The 13,505-nt window shown below is 44.3% G+C and overlaps 1 protein-coding gene, 1 non-coding gene and 1 pseudogene across 3 annotated transcripts in view; 2 read left to right on the top strand and 1 right to left on the bottom strand.

Moving 5' to 3' along the window:
- Positions 1-1,976: 1,976 nt before the first annotated feature.
- Positions 1,977-2,048, bottom strand: TRNAA-UGC (transfer RNA alanine (anticodon UGC)). The gene has a single exon. It is a non-coding gene; the product is annotated as a tRNA-Ala (tRNA).
- Positions 2,049-2,386: 338 nt separating this feature from the next.
- Positions 2,387-3,082, top strand: LOC133248745 (large ribosomal subunit protein uL6-like; annotated as a pseudogene).
- An 8,738-nt stretch (positions 3,083-11,820) lies between these two features.
- The window catches only part of TXNRD1 (thioredoxin reductase 1), a 63,017-nt gene continuing 61,332 nt past the window's right edge, over positions 11,821-13,505 (top strand). The window contains exon 1 of one of the 2 annotated variants that reach the window (XM_061417141.1): positions 11,821-11,948. The gene's annotated coding sequence lies outside the window, so the exon portion shown is untranslated. Of the gene's footprint in view, positions 11,949-13,410 lie in introns of those variants that run through there. The other variant, XM_061417139.1, reaches the window with a different exon arrangement.

The following is a 13,505-nucleotide window of genomic DNA, read 5'->3' on the forward strand; positions in this document are numbered from 1 at the left end:
TGGCAAATGCTCCAAATGAGGGCTTCCCCCCACTACAATCCAAAGCTGGTTTCCCAGAACACCTTAGACTCTTTTCTCTACTTCACTAACATTTGAAAGCCTGCCATCCTACCAGTTGAATTCCAGTCTCGAGTGAGTGCCTGCCTGCTATGGGGAAGGCACTGTGCCAGGTACTAGGGGTGCAAAAACCAGCCCCTGAATGAAAAAGACTATGGTGGAGAGAGAACATGGGGCCTGTGTCCTGGACTAGCTATTAGACCTTTGGCCACTCACTTGTCCTTGGTTTACTATCTGCAAATGGAGGTGATGATACATCTCCCAGAAGGTTATTAAGATGATTAATGAGAACATGACATGTAAAGCTCCCGCCAGAGAGGTGCTTAGTAAGCGACAGTTCTGAGAGTGGCAGCCATGTAAACAGAAAGCTTTAATGTAGCTTGACGTAAAAAATAAAGATGGAGTGACTAATGCTGTGTTTGATCAGAGAAGGCTTCACAGAGATTATGGTCCCCCAAGCAGGATTTCAGAGTTTTCAAGGTAGATCTTTCATGGATGAATTCTGACCTGATTCTTGTCAGAAAATTCATCCTTTCTTTTGTCCCTAGAGCATGTTCCTTTTGCCTCTTTTTCGGCCCATACCTCACTATACATTACTGAATAGTAAGACAAACAGTAGATTTAGAAATAGGCACACCTAGATTTATATCCTGACTTCAGCACACCTGCTTTGTGACCTTTGGCAAGATTCTTAACTTCCTGGAATTTCTGTTTCTTATTTTATAATATGGTGTAATACTTGGGTTATTGTGAGGATTAACTGAAAATGTAGGGGACAGAGCCATACACTGAACTGCCTTGGGAACCCCAGACTGACCCTAGCATTTATTTACTGTTTCATCTCCCCTTACATTTTGGCATCTCATGCAAAAACACGCCATTTCTTTTCTACTACGGTGTCTTTATACATGATTCCCTCTGCCAAGAAAAATTCAGTTCATGAGGTAGAAGAGCATCGTGGTAAGAGCCAAGGGCTGGGTATCAGCCTCAGCTCTGCCATTCATTAGCGAGGTGACCATGGGAAGATGATTTTTGACTCTATACCTCAGTTTTTTCAGTTGTCTGTAAAATGGGGAAAATAATGGTATCTCACTCATCAGATTATTGTGAGGATTAAATTAGCCATATAAAAACCCAAGTCTATGCCTGGTACATGGTAAGCACTGAAAACCTCTCAGGACTTCATCCCACTCCCATTCCTACCACGTTTATTATTCCTCCAGATATAATTCAAATATCACCTGCTTTGTGAAGTCTTCTTCAATCTCCCTACACCTTCATTCACTTGCCCTCTGTGAAGCTGATGGACCACCACGTGTTCCAGGTACACTTCCTAAGCATATTGCAGGGTGTTATTTTATCCAGATCACCCCATATGTTCTTATTTACTATCCCAGCTGCCCTCTGCGTGTGATCAAATTTTTGAAGGTCAAATTCACCTTTATAGGAGGACTGAGAATCTTTGATAGCTGACCCTGTCATGTAGAGACTCTCCCCTCCCCTTTTCCTCTTAGAAAAAGATTGAATCTACAAGTTAACTAGTCATATCCCTATTGTACAGATTGAGGCTTTCAACAAATAATTATTTTAAAATATTAATGTATGTATTTGGCTGCACTGGGTCTTAGTTGGGCACATGGGATCTTCAGTTGCAGCATGTGGGATCTAGTTCCCTGGGCCCCCTGCATTGAGAGACCTGAGTTTTGGCCACTGGACCACCAGGGAAATCATTCAACAAATATTTATTGAGCAGTTACTAAGTGTGGGCCCTGAATTAAGTGCTGGGAAGACTGTGGGGGACATAAATAATCTTTGCCACATGTGGCTATTTACATTTAAATTAATGAAACATAAATGAAATTTAAAACCCACATCTGTACTTCTCGTATTTTCTGAGCATTAAACAGGGAGAAATCAAATGGAGATGCTGGGAATTGAACCCAGGACCTCATACATGCAAAGCATGTGCTCTACCACTGAGCTACATCCCCAAGTGCTCTAGTTGTGCTTTGTTTGTTCAGTAACTACATGTGGTTAGAGGCTATTGAGTTGGACAGTGCTGATACAGAATATTTGCATCATCACAGAAAGTTCTATTGAACTAAGCTATTCCGGAGGGGAGGCTGACATTGATCAAATATCCATACATGAAAATATAACTGCAACTGTGGTAAATACTAATCAGAAAGAATGCATGGTGACACAGCATTTCAGAGGGCAATTTGGCAAGACGTGTTTGAACTAAGATTTGTTAAGTGAGTTAGCAAAGCCTATAGTTAGATTAATTAAAGAGATTGAACTTTCTTTGCTACATCTACTGTGGGAATGAACCATTCTCAGCAATCAGACTATTACAGAAAATGCCAGTGTTACTTTGAAGGGATGCACAGTTATTGTGAAGAGTCCTAAAGGCACCCTGTGGAGGGGCTTCAATCACATCAATGTAGAGCTCAGTCTCCCTGGAAAGAAAAAGAAGGGGCTCCAGGTTAATAGATGGTGGGGAAATAGAAAAGAATTGACGACTCTTTGCACTGTTTGTAATCATGCACGGAACATGATCAAGGGTGTAACGCTGGACTTCTGTTACATGATGAGGTCTGTGTGTGCTTGCTTCTCCATCTATGTCAAGAATGTTTCTCTTCTTGAAATCCAAATTTGGGGAGGTGAAAAATACATCCCCTTGGGGTTCAGATGAAGCAAGATGTTGCTTGTTCAGTGTCTCAAGCCCAGAAAGATGAGTTGATTCTTGAAGGAAACAACACTAAGCTTGTTTCAAATTCAGCTGCTTTGATGCAGCAAATGATAACAGGTAAAAACAAGGATATTAGGGACTTCCCTGGTGCTGTAGTGGCTAGGAATCCCCGCTCCCAATACAGGGGGCCTGGGTTTGATCTCTGGTCACGGAACTAGATACCCCCATGTCTAACTAAGACCCAGCACAGTAAAAAAAAAAAAAAAAGAAAAGAAAGATTATTATTTTTTTAAACAAACAAGAATATCAGAAAATTTTTGAATGGGATCTGTCTTTCTGAAAGGGAACAGTTCAGCAAGCTGATGAATAAGATCTGAGTGGTCTGGCTACAGAAACAGCAAGATGCCAGATGGTTTTTTGGACTCATTTGTGATATTTAAAGATGGAATAAAAGCTCTTTTGATTTGAGGGGTGAAAAAGAGATTGAAAAGAGGTAGAGGGACCACAGAAGACCTTGTAGAAAAAGGGTGAGAAAGCTGAGAGGCTTAGTAACTTGACTCTCTAATCAGTGATAGAAACCCAGATTTGACTTAAGTCTGTGCTGCATAATGGATGTATATTCAAAGGACTTTACCTCTGTAATTTACAGATCTCATCTTGCTACTTTCCTCTTTGGAAATCACCAAATTTCCCTAGATTATTTCTTCAGCAAAAAATATGCTATAATAATTTCCTTCTTAGACAAAACAAACCCAAAAAAACCTTCCTACATCCCTCTTCAGCTACTTTCCCGTTTTGTTTTTTTCCTTCTTCTGTTTTTACAACAAAACTCTTTGAAAGAGTTGGCTGTACTTATTACCTCCAGGTAGCTCAAGTGGTAAAGAACGTGCCTGCCTATGTAGGAGATGCAGGTGACTCAGGTTCAATTCCTGGGTCAGGAAGATCTCCTGGAGGAGAAAATGGCAATCCACTTCAGTATTCTTGCCTGGGAAATCCCATAGACAAAGGAGCCTGGTGTGGGCTACAGTCCATGGGGTTTCAAAACATGACTGAGTACACATGCGTTACCTCCATGTCCTTTTTGCTTTTTTTCTGTTTCTTGTTGAACCTCCTCTACTTAGGCTTACCTCCTCCCTCACACATCCTTATCATTTTCAATGAAGTCAGCAATGACTGTGCTGACTCAATCCTTATCTTGTAGGATTTCTTAGCAACACCTGATATAACCGATCTTCCTTTTTGGATCACGTTTTCCTCGGCTTTTGATTTACCACATTCTCTTGTTTTCCTTCATTGCCCTCCAGCGCCTTCTCAGCCTCCTTTGCTGGACATGTCTCCTTTGCACTTTGCCAGGGCTCAGTCCTGGATTGTCTTCATTTCTCCAAATACATTAACTTACTAGGTCATTTCATATAGTCCCATGATGGCTGATTTTATGGCACCCAGTTGTTTGATCAGACTGATACCAGTCTATATGTTGCTGTGAAGGTGTTTTGTTTGTTTGTTTATTTTTTGACATGATTAATAGCAAAATCAATAGACTTTGAGTAAAACAGATTACTCTCCATAAAGTAAGAAAGCTTCCTATAATCAGTTGAAGGCCTTACGAGAAAAGATTGAGATTTTTTTTCCTCTCCTTTTTCAGAGGAAAAAAAATTGGGCCTTCATGCTCAAGACTGCAACATTAAGAATGCTGGAGTTTCCAGCCTGCTGGCCTGTTCTATAGGTTTCAGACTTGCCAGCCCCGACATCCTGTGAGCCAAATACATCTCTCTCTGTCTTCTGTTGCTTTGTTTCTCTGAAGAACCCAACATTATATACAATTCTATATCCATGGCATTAAGTATCTTTTATGTTTGACTTCCAGTTTTTATTTCTAATGCTGACTTCTCCCTTGAATTCCAGATTTGCATACCAACTGCCTACTCAAAATCCCCATTTGAATAGCAGTAGGTCTCTCAAACCACACCATGGATTTGTCCGGAACTGTTGCTTTCCATCTCTCCCGGCAACCCACTCCAGTGTTCTTGCCTGGAGAATCCCAGGGACAGGGGAGCCTGGTGGGCTGCTGTCTATGGGGTCACACAGAGTCAGACACGACTGAAGCGACTTAGCATCAGCAGTAGCAGCAGGTCTCTCAAACCACACCATGGATTTGTCCAGAACTATTGCTTTCCATCTCTCCCATCTTTTCTCCTCTTCCCTGAGCATCCCCGCTTTTAATTAAGGAGTACCCACATCTATCAGCCAAGGTCAAAACACTGGAGTCATCATTGATTTTTTTCTTTCTTTTATTCCATCCATTTGTAAAACTAATTAGCATTATCTTCAGATAATATAGTCTCACCTCACTAATCCAAACCTTCATCATCTCAGCTTGTACCACCCACAGTAATTTCCTGACTGGTCTGCATTCCTCCACTTTTGAGTTTCTATCTTAGTCTGTTCTCCACACAGCAGAGCAATCCTGTAAGGGTGCAAATTAGATCATTTCTCTCTCCTCTCTTGTGACACTTTGGCTTCTTATCACATTAAGAATGAAATCCAAAGTCCTGACTATGGCCTTTGGGATCCGACCCCTGGCTACTTCTCTGACCTCCCTCCCTACCACTTTGTGCCTCACTCATTGGAATTATAGACACACTGGTTCCTTTGCAGATCCGCAGGCAAATCAGGCAGTCTCCCCGTTTAGGAGTTTAGTATACCCTGTTTCCTCTGCTTAGAAATATTTCCCCCTTAAGTCTTGCTCCTTCATTTCACTCTGGTCTCTGCTGGAGGCCGAATATTTAGATCTGTCCTGACCTCTCTTCCCTACTTTATTCTCAGGGTACGAAGAATTCTTCCCAAAAAGCTTTTTTTTTTTTTTTCTCTCCTGTGAGGGGAGCAGTGAAGTTAGGCTGGTGACTACAGGGATTGGGCGTCTGGGATCAGGGGAGATTTTACAAAATGGGAACACTACACTGTGATTGTGTGATGATAGGAATGATCAGGTGGGAACAAAAAGCTGATAATGCCAGAGAAGAAGGCTAATTTGAGGGGTGAAATTATTGAAGATTGAGAAGTCAAGAAAACATGAAAATCCGAACACAAGTGGAGAGGTTGGCCTTCATTAAAACAAGGATGAAGGCAGGGAGTATGCCAGCTTGGTGGTTGTGTTGGATATAGGTGGAGGTTCTTTCTGGTTATACTATTTTCTTAAAGTAAAAAGCAGGTCATGGAACTATGGCAAAGTGTAGGTGTTGTTGACTTAAAGAAAAACACAAGAGTTGGAGTTTATTCAGGCTCTTATTGAGAACTATATCCCGGAGACAGTGCTCATGATGTTTTTTTTTTCTTTTGGCTAGAAAGTCAAGCATGTGTGTGTGTGCTTAGTCACTCAGTCATGTTCGACTCTTTGCAACCCCATGGACTGTAGCCTGCCAAGTTCCTCTGTCCATGGGATTCTCCAGGCAAGAAGACAGGAGTGGGTTGCCATGCCCTTTTCCAGGGAATCTTCCCAATCAAGGAACTGAACCCAGGTCTCCTGCATTGCAGGCAGGAGCCACCAGGGAAGCCCAGGAAGTCAAGCATACATCTTAATAAAAGATTACTGCTAATCACAAAGGACAGGTAGCTCAACTTAATGAGTTTAGTGATTATTTAAGTGTGGGAAGATGCAAAAACCTGGGGTCATTGAATTTCTTCCTGGGACCTGCCTCTAAAAACCACGGCAGTAAGAAGCCCGCGCACCACAACTAGAGTTGTTTAAGGACCTGTTTATCCAAAGCATAGAATGCTTCATCCTGCTTCCATCCTGAATTCCTCTCACGCTTGTGGGCAGTTGAATTGGGTTGCAACTTAATCCTTACAGAACTGGGTGTTGAGTGTTGAGGAGGGGGAACATCTGACTCTCTTGAGGCCTTGTGGCTGGACTAATAATAAAATTGACACAAGACAGATTAACAAGAGAAAAAGAAACAAATTTTAATTCATGCCCATGGAGCTCCCATAGAAATGGGATCCATGAAGTGGCCAAAGGAGGCAGCTTTTATATTTTTTAGACAAAGAAACAGTACATTTGTGAGGAACCGACAGGACAAAGAAACTGAGGTTCTCTGTGCCCAATTAGTGGCAAATACGAACATAGTGTGGGCTTGGGATATATTAAGTTCAGTTCAGTTGCTCAGTTGTCCGAGTCTGCAACCCCATGGACCGCAGCACACCAGGCCTCCCTGTCCATCACCAACTCTTGGAGCTTGCTCAAACTCATGTCCATGAGTCAGTGACATCCAAACAGGTTTGCTTCTATAGGCATCCTGGCCCCACATTCCCTATCTTTGGTGATAAGTGTGTCCTTCTGCCTCCAGGTGCAGGAGTGCACTTTCACATGAGTGACTTCTTTCTTTCTCTCAGAGAGACAGAAAGGAGAGTCAGAGTGTCCTTCTTGCACTGGGGCCATTTCTTTATTTTTGCTGTGCTGTGTCTTCTTTGCTCTGCATGGGCTTTCTCTAGTTGCAGTGAGCAGGGGCTACTCTAGCTGTGGTGCGCGGGCTTCTTACTGCAGTGGTTTCTCTTGTTGCAGAGCATAGGCTCAAGGGTGCATGGGCTTCAATAGTTGTAGCTCATGGGCTTAGTTGCCCCAGAGCATGTGGGATTTTCCCAGATCAAGGATTGAACCTGTGTCCCTTGCATTGACAGGCAAATTCTTAACCATTGGACCACCAGAGAAATCCTGGGGCCATTTCTTAAGTAATTAGTTAAAAAAAAAATCAGCATTGAGGCACATTTTGGGGTGGCATAACCTGGGCCCCAACTTGAGCAATGCTCTTTATTTTCCTTTGTTCACAGTGTGTTAGAGGTTTGGTGTGAAAAAGTCACTCTGGAAATTGGGAAAACAAATATATCAGTGATACAAAGGACTGCTGGGCAGCTTTGGAGACACACTGAGATTAGTGGCCTTGACTTTAAAGTGAAATTACTTTTAATTTCTTTGTTTTCTCCAGCTATGTTTTCTGGTTAAGTAGGGTTCAGAATATGTGGATATCTAGATTTAACAAGGGTGGCCCTTGCCAAGTCAGTACAATTGAGGACTTTGGACCTTAATTGGAGGTTCCTAGAGAGCCACTGAAGGTGTGAACAGAGAAGATTTGAGTGTCAGAAAGGTGACTCTAGCTCAGTGTGTGTTTAAGTGTGTGTGTATGTGTATGTGAGAAAGGCTTATTGAGGAACAGTAGTTTAGTGCAATAGTACCCTTGATCAAACACTTACGTAGACCCATTAATAGTGTGCTTAGACAACAGCTCAGGAACAGAGGGTCTTTTCCAGCATTTTCTGCACACTTACTATATATAACAGGTTCCAGGAGGGCATAATAAATCAAGCAAGATTTTGTCTTCTCAAAACTCTGTTGGATTTAGATGGTTTGTGTAATAAGGCTGTGGTTTTTCCTGTGGTCATGAATGGATGTGAGAGTTGGACTGTGAAGAAGGCTGAGCGCCGAAGAATTGATGCTTTGGAACTGTGGTGTTGGAGAAGACGCTTCAGAGTCCCTTGGACTGCAAGGAGATCCAACCAGTGCATTCTGAAGGAGATCAGCCCTGGGATTTCTTTGGAAGGAATGATGCTAAAGCTGAAACTCCAGTGCTTTGGCCACCTCATGCGAAGAGTTGACTCATTGGAAAAGACTTATGCTGGGAGGAATTGGGGGCAGGAGGAGAAGGGGACGACAGAGGATGAGATGGCTGGATGGCATCACTGACCCGATGGACGTGAGTCTGAGTGAACTCCAGGAGTTGGTGATGGTCAGGGAGGCCTGGCGTGCTGCGATTCATGGGGTCGCAAAGAGTCGGACACGACTGAGCGACTGAACTGAAGAGGGAAGGAGTGATAAACACTCAGGTAGAAATCAGGTAAGCCCTCCCAGAGGAGGTGACTTTTCAAATGAGCTTTGAGGGAGGAGGCCCTTAGGCAGGGAAGATAATTTTAGGCAGGAGGAATAACAGGAACCCAGTCAACAGAGGCAAGATGTACCACTGGAACAAATGCTGCCTCATGAGAGATGGGGGGCGATGAGGCTCTTTTCCCATTAACCAGCAACTAAATAGAACTAAGGCATTCTCTGTATTTCCTGACAAGGATAAGATATCTGGGCCTGGAACTGCAGCAAGAATCGTTTGAAAGGAAAGTGAAGCTTTTTTTAATGGTAATTCTTTTTTTTTAAACATAAAAAGTAACTACATGGGGCTACTCTTGGGATGTGTGTTGTTAATATAATCTGCTCACTTAAGAACAGTGTGAAGGGGACTTCCCTGGTGGTGTAGTGGTTGAAACCCTGTGCTTCCAGTACAGAGGGGCATGGGTTTGATCCCTGGTCAGGGAACTAAGATCTGCCTGCCATATGGCCAAACAAAAAACAGTATCAAGTTAAAAATGCCTTATTTAGCCTTTTCTGGTAATTCTGCCTGTCTGTCACAGAAGGCTGTTAGAAGTCAACCTTTATCACTTGCTTTTAGCACATTAAGTTAAATGATTTTAAAGTCCTTCTGTATCCTAAGACATGCTTTTAAAATAAACTGTAGTTTCTAAAGATTTTTAAGAATGCAGAGTTATGACCCTGGTTCGTGAATTGTTTTGTGTAGCTTGAATGAAATAAGGCATATATGTGGTTAATACAGAGCTCAGCATCGCAGCCAGGAGTAAATGTTGTTTTCTCCCTTAATCCCAGCTTTATTTCCTTCACATTTACCATTCTTTGCTCTCTTAAGTCATCTTGTTTCCTGAACACTTATGTTCTAGACCCATCCTCTCTTCTCAGGACTCCAGATTGTCGTGGTCCATGCGTGGGTTGGAAAAAAATTTCCAGACATTAGAATGAGAGGGAAATAAAGTTTATTAGAGTGGGAGATGCTGTTAGAACAGTGGGCCAGCTCAAGCGAGAACTGACGTAGAACAGGGGTCCTTAGTCCACTTTTATACCCAGGGTACAAGGAGTGGGATAGGGGTCTTGCAGGTCATTTGCTGATTGGATGAGGCACATATACTGGGTGGGGGAAAGAGTCAGGCAAATACCTTCTCCCTGTGGGGTAGGAGGGGAGGCAGGTTGTACGGCTCAGGAGGATCTGAAATCCATTAACAGTTACAACATGGTGGAGAAAGGACAATAAGGGTCTGGTTTTTCCATACCTGCATTCCAAGACCCTCCTTGGTTTTATCTGCTCTTTCGTCTTTGGGTCACCGCAAGAAGCAGGTGAGACATGCGCATAAATAACCACCACACAGGGAGAGTGTCAGTTTAGCGTCTGGTGTGCTGCGATTCATGGGGTCGTAGAGAGTCAGACATGACTGAGCGACTGAACTGAACTGAACTGAGGGGAACAAAACTTTTCACCCCAAAATGTGTCTCTTTGGTTTGAGGATTCTTTGGGGTCGATTATTTTTAAGAAACAAATCCTCAGGAAGAACTTTTTACCTTGTCCCCTTACCTGCCAACAGGGCCTATTCCAGGAAAAACAATTATCATCATAGAAAAGTATAACGTGAACTGGGTGTGGTAGACTGGGGGAACTCAGCAAGGCCTGTTTGATTGAGGTTCTCTCTGGGTCCCACTGTGCCTGTGTGCCTGTGTGCTCAGTTGGTCTGACTCTTTGCAACCCTATGGACTGTTAGCCCACCAGATTCCTCTGTCCATCAGATTCTTCAGGCAAGAATACTGGAGTGGGTTGCCATGCCCTCCTCACGGGGATCTTCCTGACCTAGGGATCAAACCTGAGGATCATACCCGCATTTTTTTTGTCTCCTGCATTGGCAGGTGGCTTCTTTACCACTAAACCACCTGGGAAATCTGCATGACTGAACAAATGTTTATCAGACATTTGCTCATTTTCTTCTTCCTGTAAATTTCCTTTCTTGCCTTTGAAGTCCCAAACCCTTTACCTCCTTCTTCTCTGAGACAGTATACAAGCTTCATCCTGCCTAACTTTTCCTTGGACCTCATATTCTCATGTTAATTTTGTACATATGTAATTAAATTTTATGTTCTCCTGTAATTTGTCTCATGACAATTCAATTCCTAGACCTCTAGAAGAACCAAGGAAACTGGAGAAAAGGTTTTTTCCCCTCCCCCAAATGTATAGTGTGTGTGTGTGCATATGCGTGCGTGTGCATACATTCAGACTCCGAGGGGCTTCACTAAACCTCTGCCTTGCACTGGGAAAGGGACTCAAAGGAGCAAATTGTGGCTTCATGGATTCTTTAGAGACCAGCAACCCTTTCACCTGAGCGTGCTTCAGTCAGGCAGTAACCATCACAGTGGAAAAGGCATTCAGTTATTTATTTATTCAGCAAATATTCATAGCCACCTACCAGTACCAAGTGCTGAGTAAGAATATGAGTAAGAGCAAGGAAGTATGAGAGAGTGTGGCTCAACTGGGCAGCTGGGTGCAGGTGGCTGGCATGACTGGAGTTAAATACACTCTCAGTTTTCCTTAAGACAAACATGACAAACCGAAATCTGAGTGGGATAAGGAAGAAGTACTACAAAGCGAAGTTATGCTTGGTAAGAATTTGTCACTTTTCAGAATTAGTCAGGATGGACTGGAAGTTTCTTTTAAAAGACACATCACTTCCTTTACAGAATCACCACACTGACTAATCCATTACCATAGGGTAATGGATCCCAAACTGCTGTTCACTAGAATCATTCAGGGAGTTTTAAAAAACCTCAGACACCCAGGTCGCACCAATACCAATTATTAATACATCAGAATGTTTGGGAGTGTGTACCAGGTGTCAGTATTTTTAAAGTTCCTTGCCTGATCACAATGGTAACAAAGTTCCAGAGTCACTGCCTGAGGGCATAGTCCAGTTCAGTTAAGGCACACTCTTTTGGTTCCGGTTCCACATAGTTCCTTAAATTGCGTTTGCACCTTTCTTGGGTTGGGGGCGCTGTAAGCAGGAAGAGGATGTGCTGTCACCCAATTAGGAGATCCCACTTTGCTAAGCCCATCCGCGCGGTCGACAGGGCTGCACGAGGAGTGGATTTTTGCTTTGTCATTCTGACTCTGGCGGTTTGCCCGCCCATTTAAGGGGAGGGCGTGGCTTCTCGGAGCCACTGGGAACCCGCGGACCTTTCGCTCAGTTCGCTCCAGTCCCGCATTGCATCCGGAGCTGAAGGTGCTGGCACGTCCGGAGGATCGCCGGGTGTCCAAGGGCTCGCGTTCGTGTAAGCTTCGGGTTCACTGGAAACGGAGGAAGCCTGGAGCCCCCGGGCTGTGAGGTCGCCGGGCCCAGAGCATCCTCCTGCCGGATGCCTTGGGATGCAGGGGGAAGGGAGACGTTTGAAGGCGTGTCTGAGCAGGGGTGAGGCTTCTCCAGGCGAGGGAGCTTTTTGGCGTCGGTCGTTGTTTCGCCCGGGTCGGTGAAAGCTTAGCGCGTCGGTAGGTGAGACCGGCCCTCTGTCGACTGGTAGTTTCCTGTCTAGCTTTTCTTTATAGGGACGGTTTGCAGAATATTGGAGAAAAATGGGGTTTTGTATCATTTCGTAGAGCACGAGTAGGTGCAAATACGATGAATAGATAGACAGAGCCTTGTCGGCCTTAAGCGAGTGTAGCAATTTAAGGATGCCTTTCGAGTTATCTTCACACCACTGAATCTTAAGAAATTGCGAGAGGTTGGCAAGTCATATGTGTCTCCGTGTGTGCAAGCGGAGAGACCACGCTCAGACTGCTGTGACTCCCCAGGCTGTTACAGGAGACAACCAAGAGGAACTGGTGCTCATCTCACTGTATCAGGCAGGGTAGGCGTGTAAAGGCTGCACTGCACTGCCGGGTTTGAATCCTGGCTCTGCTGTTGGGTAGCTTGCTTGAATTTGGGCAGGAAAGTGTTTCTGTGCCTCCTCCCTATCTGTGAAATGGACCTGATAAAACATATTATGAAACGGTAGTGGTGAAGATCCAGGATTAATACATGCAAAACACTGCAGAATCGGACCTGCTGTTATTGTTATTATCAGACTATACTTTTGGGTGCTTGGGTGGTTTTTGTCTGATGAATGGACCTGATGTCAGGATAACTGGAGTCTATTTTTAATTCTCACTGACTCATTCTCTACCTGAGTTCACCCGTTTGTAAAATTGGACCAGTTGCACCCAGGCTGTCATGTAGGGTGTTGCTTTATTATTTCAAGGCTCTTAAATAAAAGCACCCTCAGTGGGCAGAGTGTCCTTAATCTTGCCCCGTGGTTTCAGATTTCAAAGAAACTTTGGAAGTTGGTTTTCTGCATGCTTTAGCGATGCAGAGTTCAAAGAAAGATTAAGTTGGGAGGTGTTTTTAATAAAAACTGAGATAATTGTGCCTTAGCCGTCTTTATGAGGCTTTTCTGAATTCTGGACTTGCCGGGAAAGTAGGACGTGTATTTTAGCGAGACTTGTTTATCTTAGAGTCCGGCCGGAACCCTGGGGTTTGTCGCTGGTCGCGATGCCACGTTTCCAGGCCGCGTGCAGGTGCGTGGGTCCGAGACCCGAGCCGGCGCGCGGCCGTGGTCAAGGTCAGGGCCGGGGCTGGGGCCGGGCAGTCGCCGGGGGGAGTGCAGTTGAGGACGCGGAAGCCCCGCCCTCGCCGCGCACTTCCCGCCGCGGCCCCGGGGCGGAAAGACTGACCCGCTCAGTTCTGCTTTTGTGCCACAGAGGACGGGCTGGGCCTCGAGGGAGCGCTGTCCGAACGGACCTCCAAAACCCTTGTGAAACGGAGAAAGATAGGCCACCATGGTCCGACCCTGAAG

The sequence above is a fragment of the Bos javanicus genome, chromosome 5 (assembly GCF_032452875.1).
Source record: "Bos javanicus breed banteng chromosome 5, ARS-OSU_banteng_1.0, whole genome shotgun sequence".
Taxonomy (NCBI): Eukaryota; Metazoa; Chordata; class Mammalia; order Artiodactyla; family Bovidae; genus Bos; species Bos javanicus.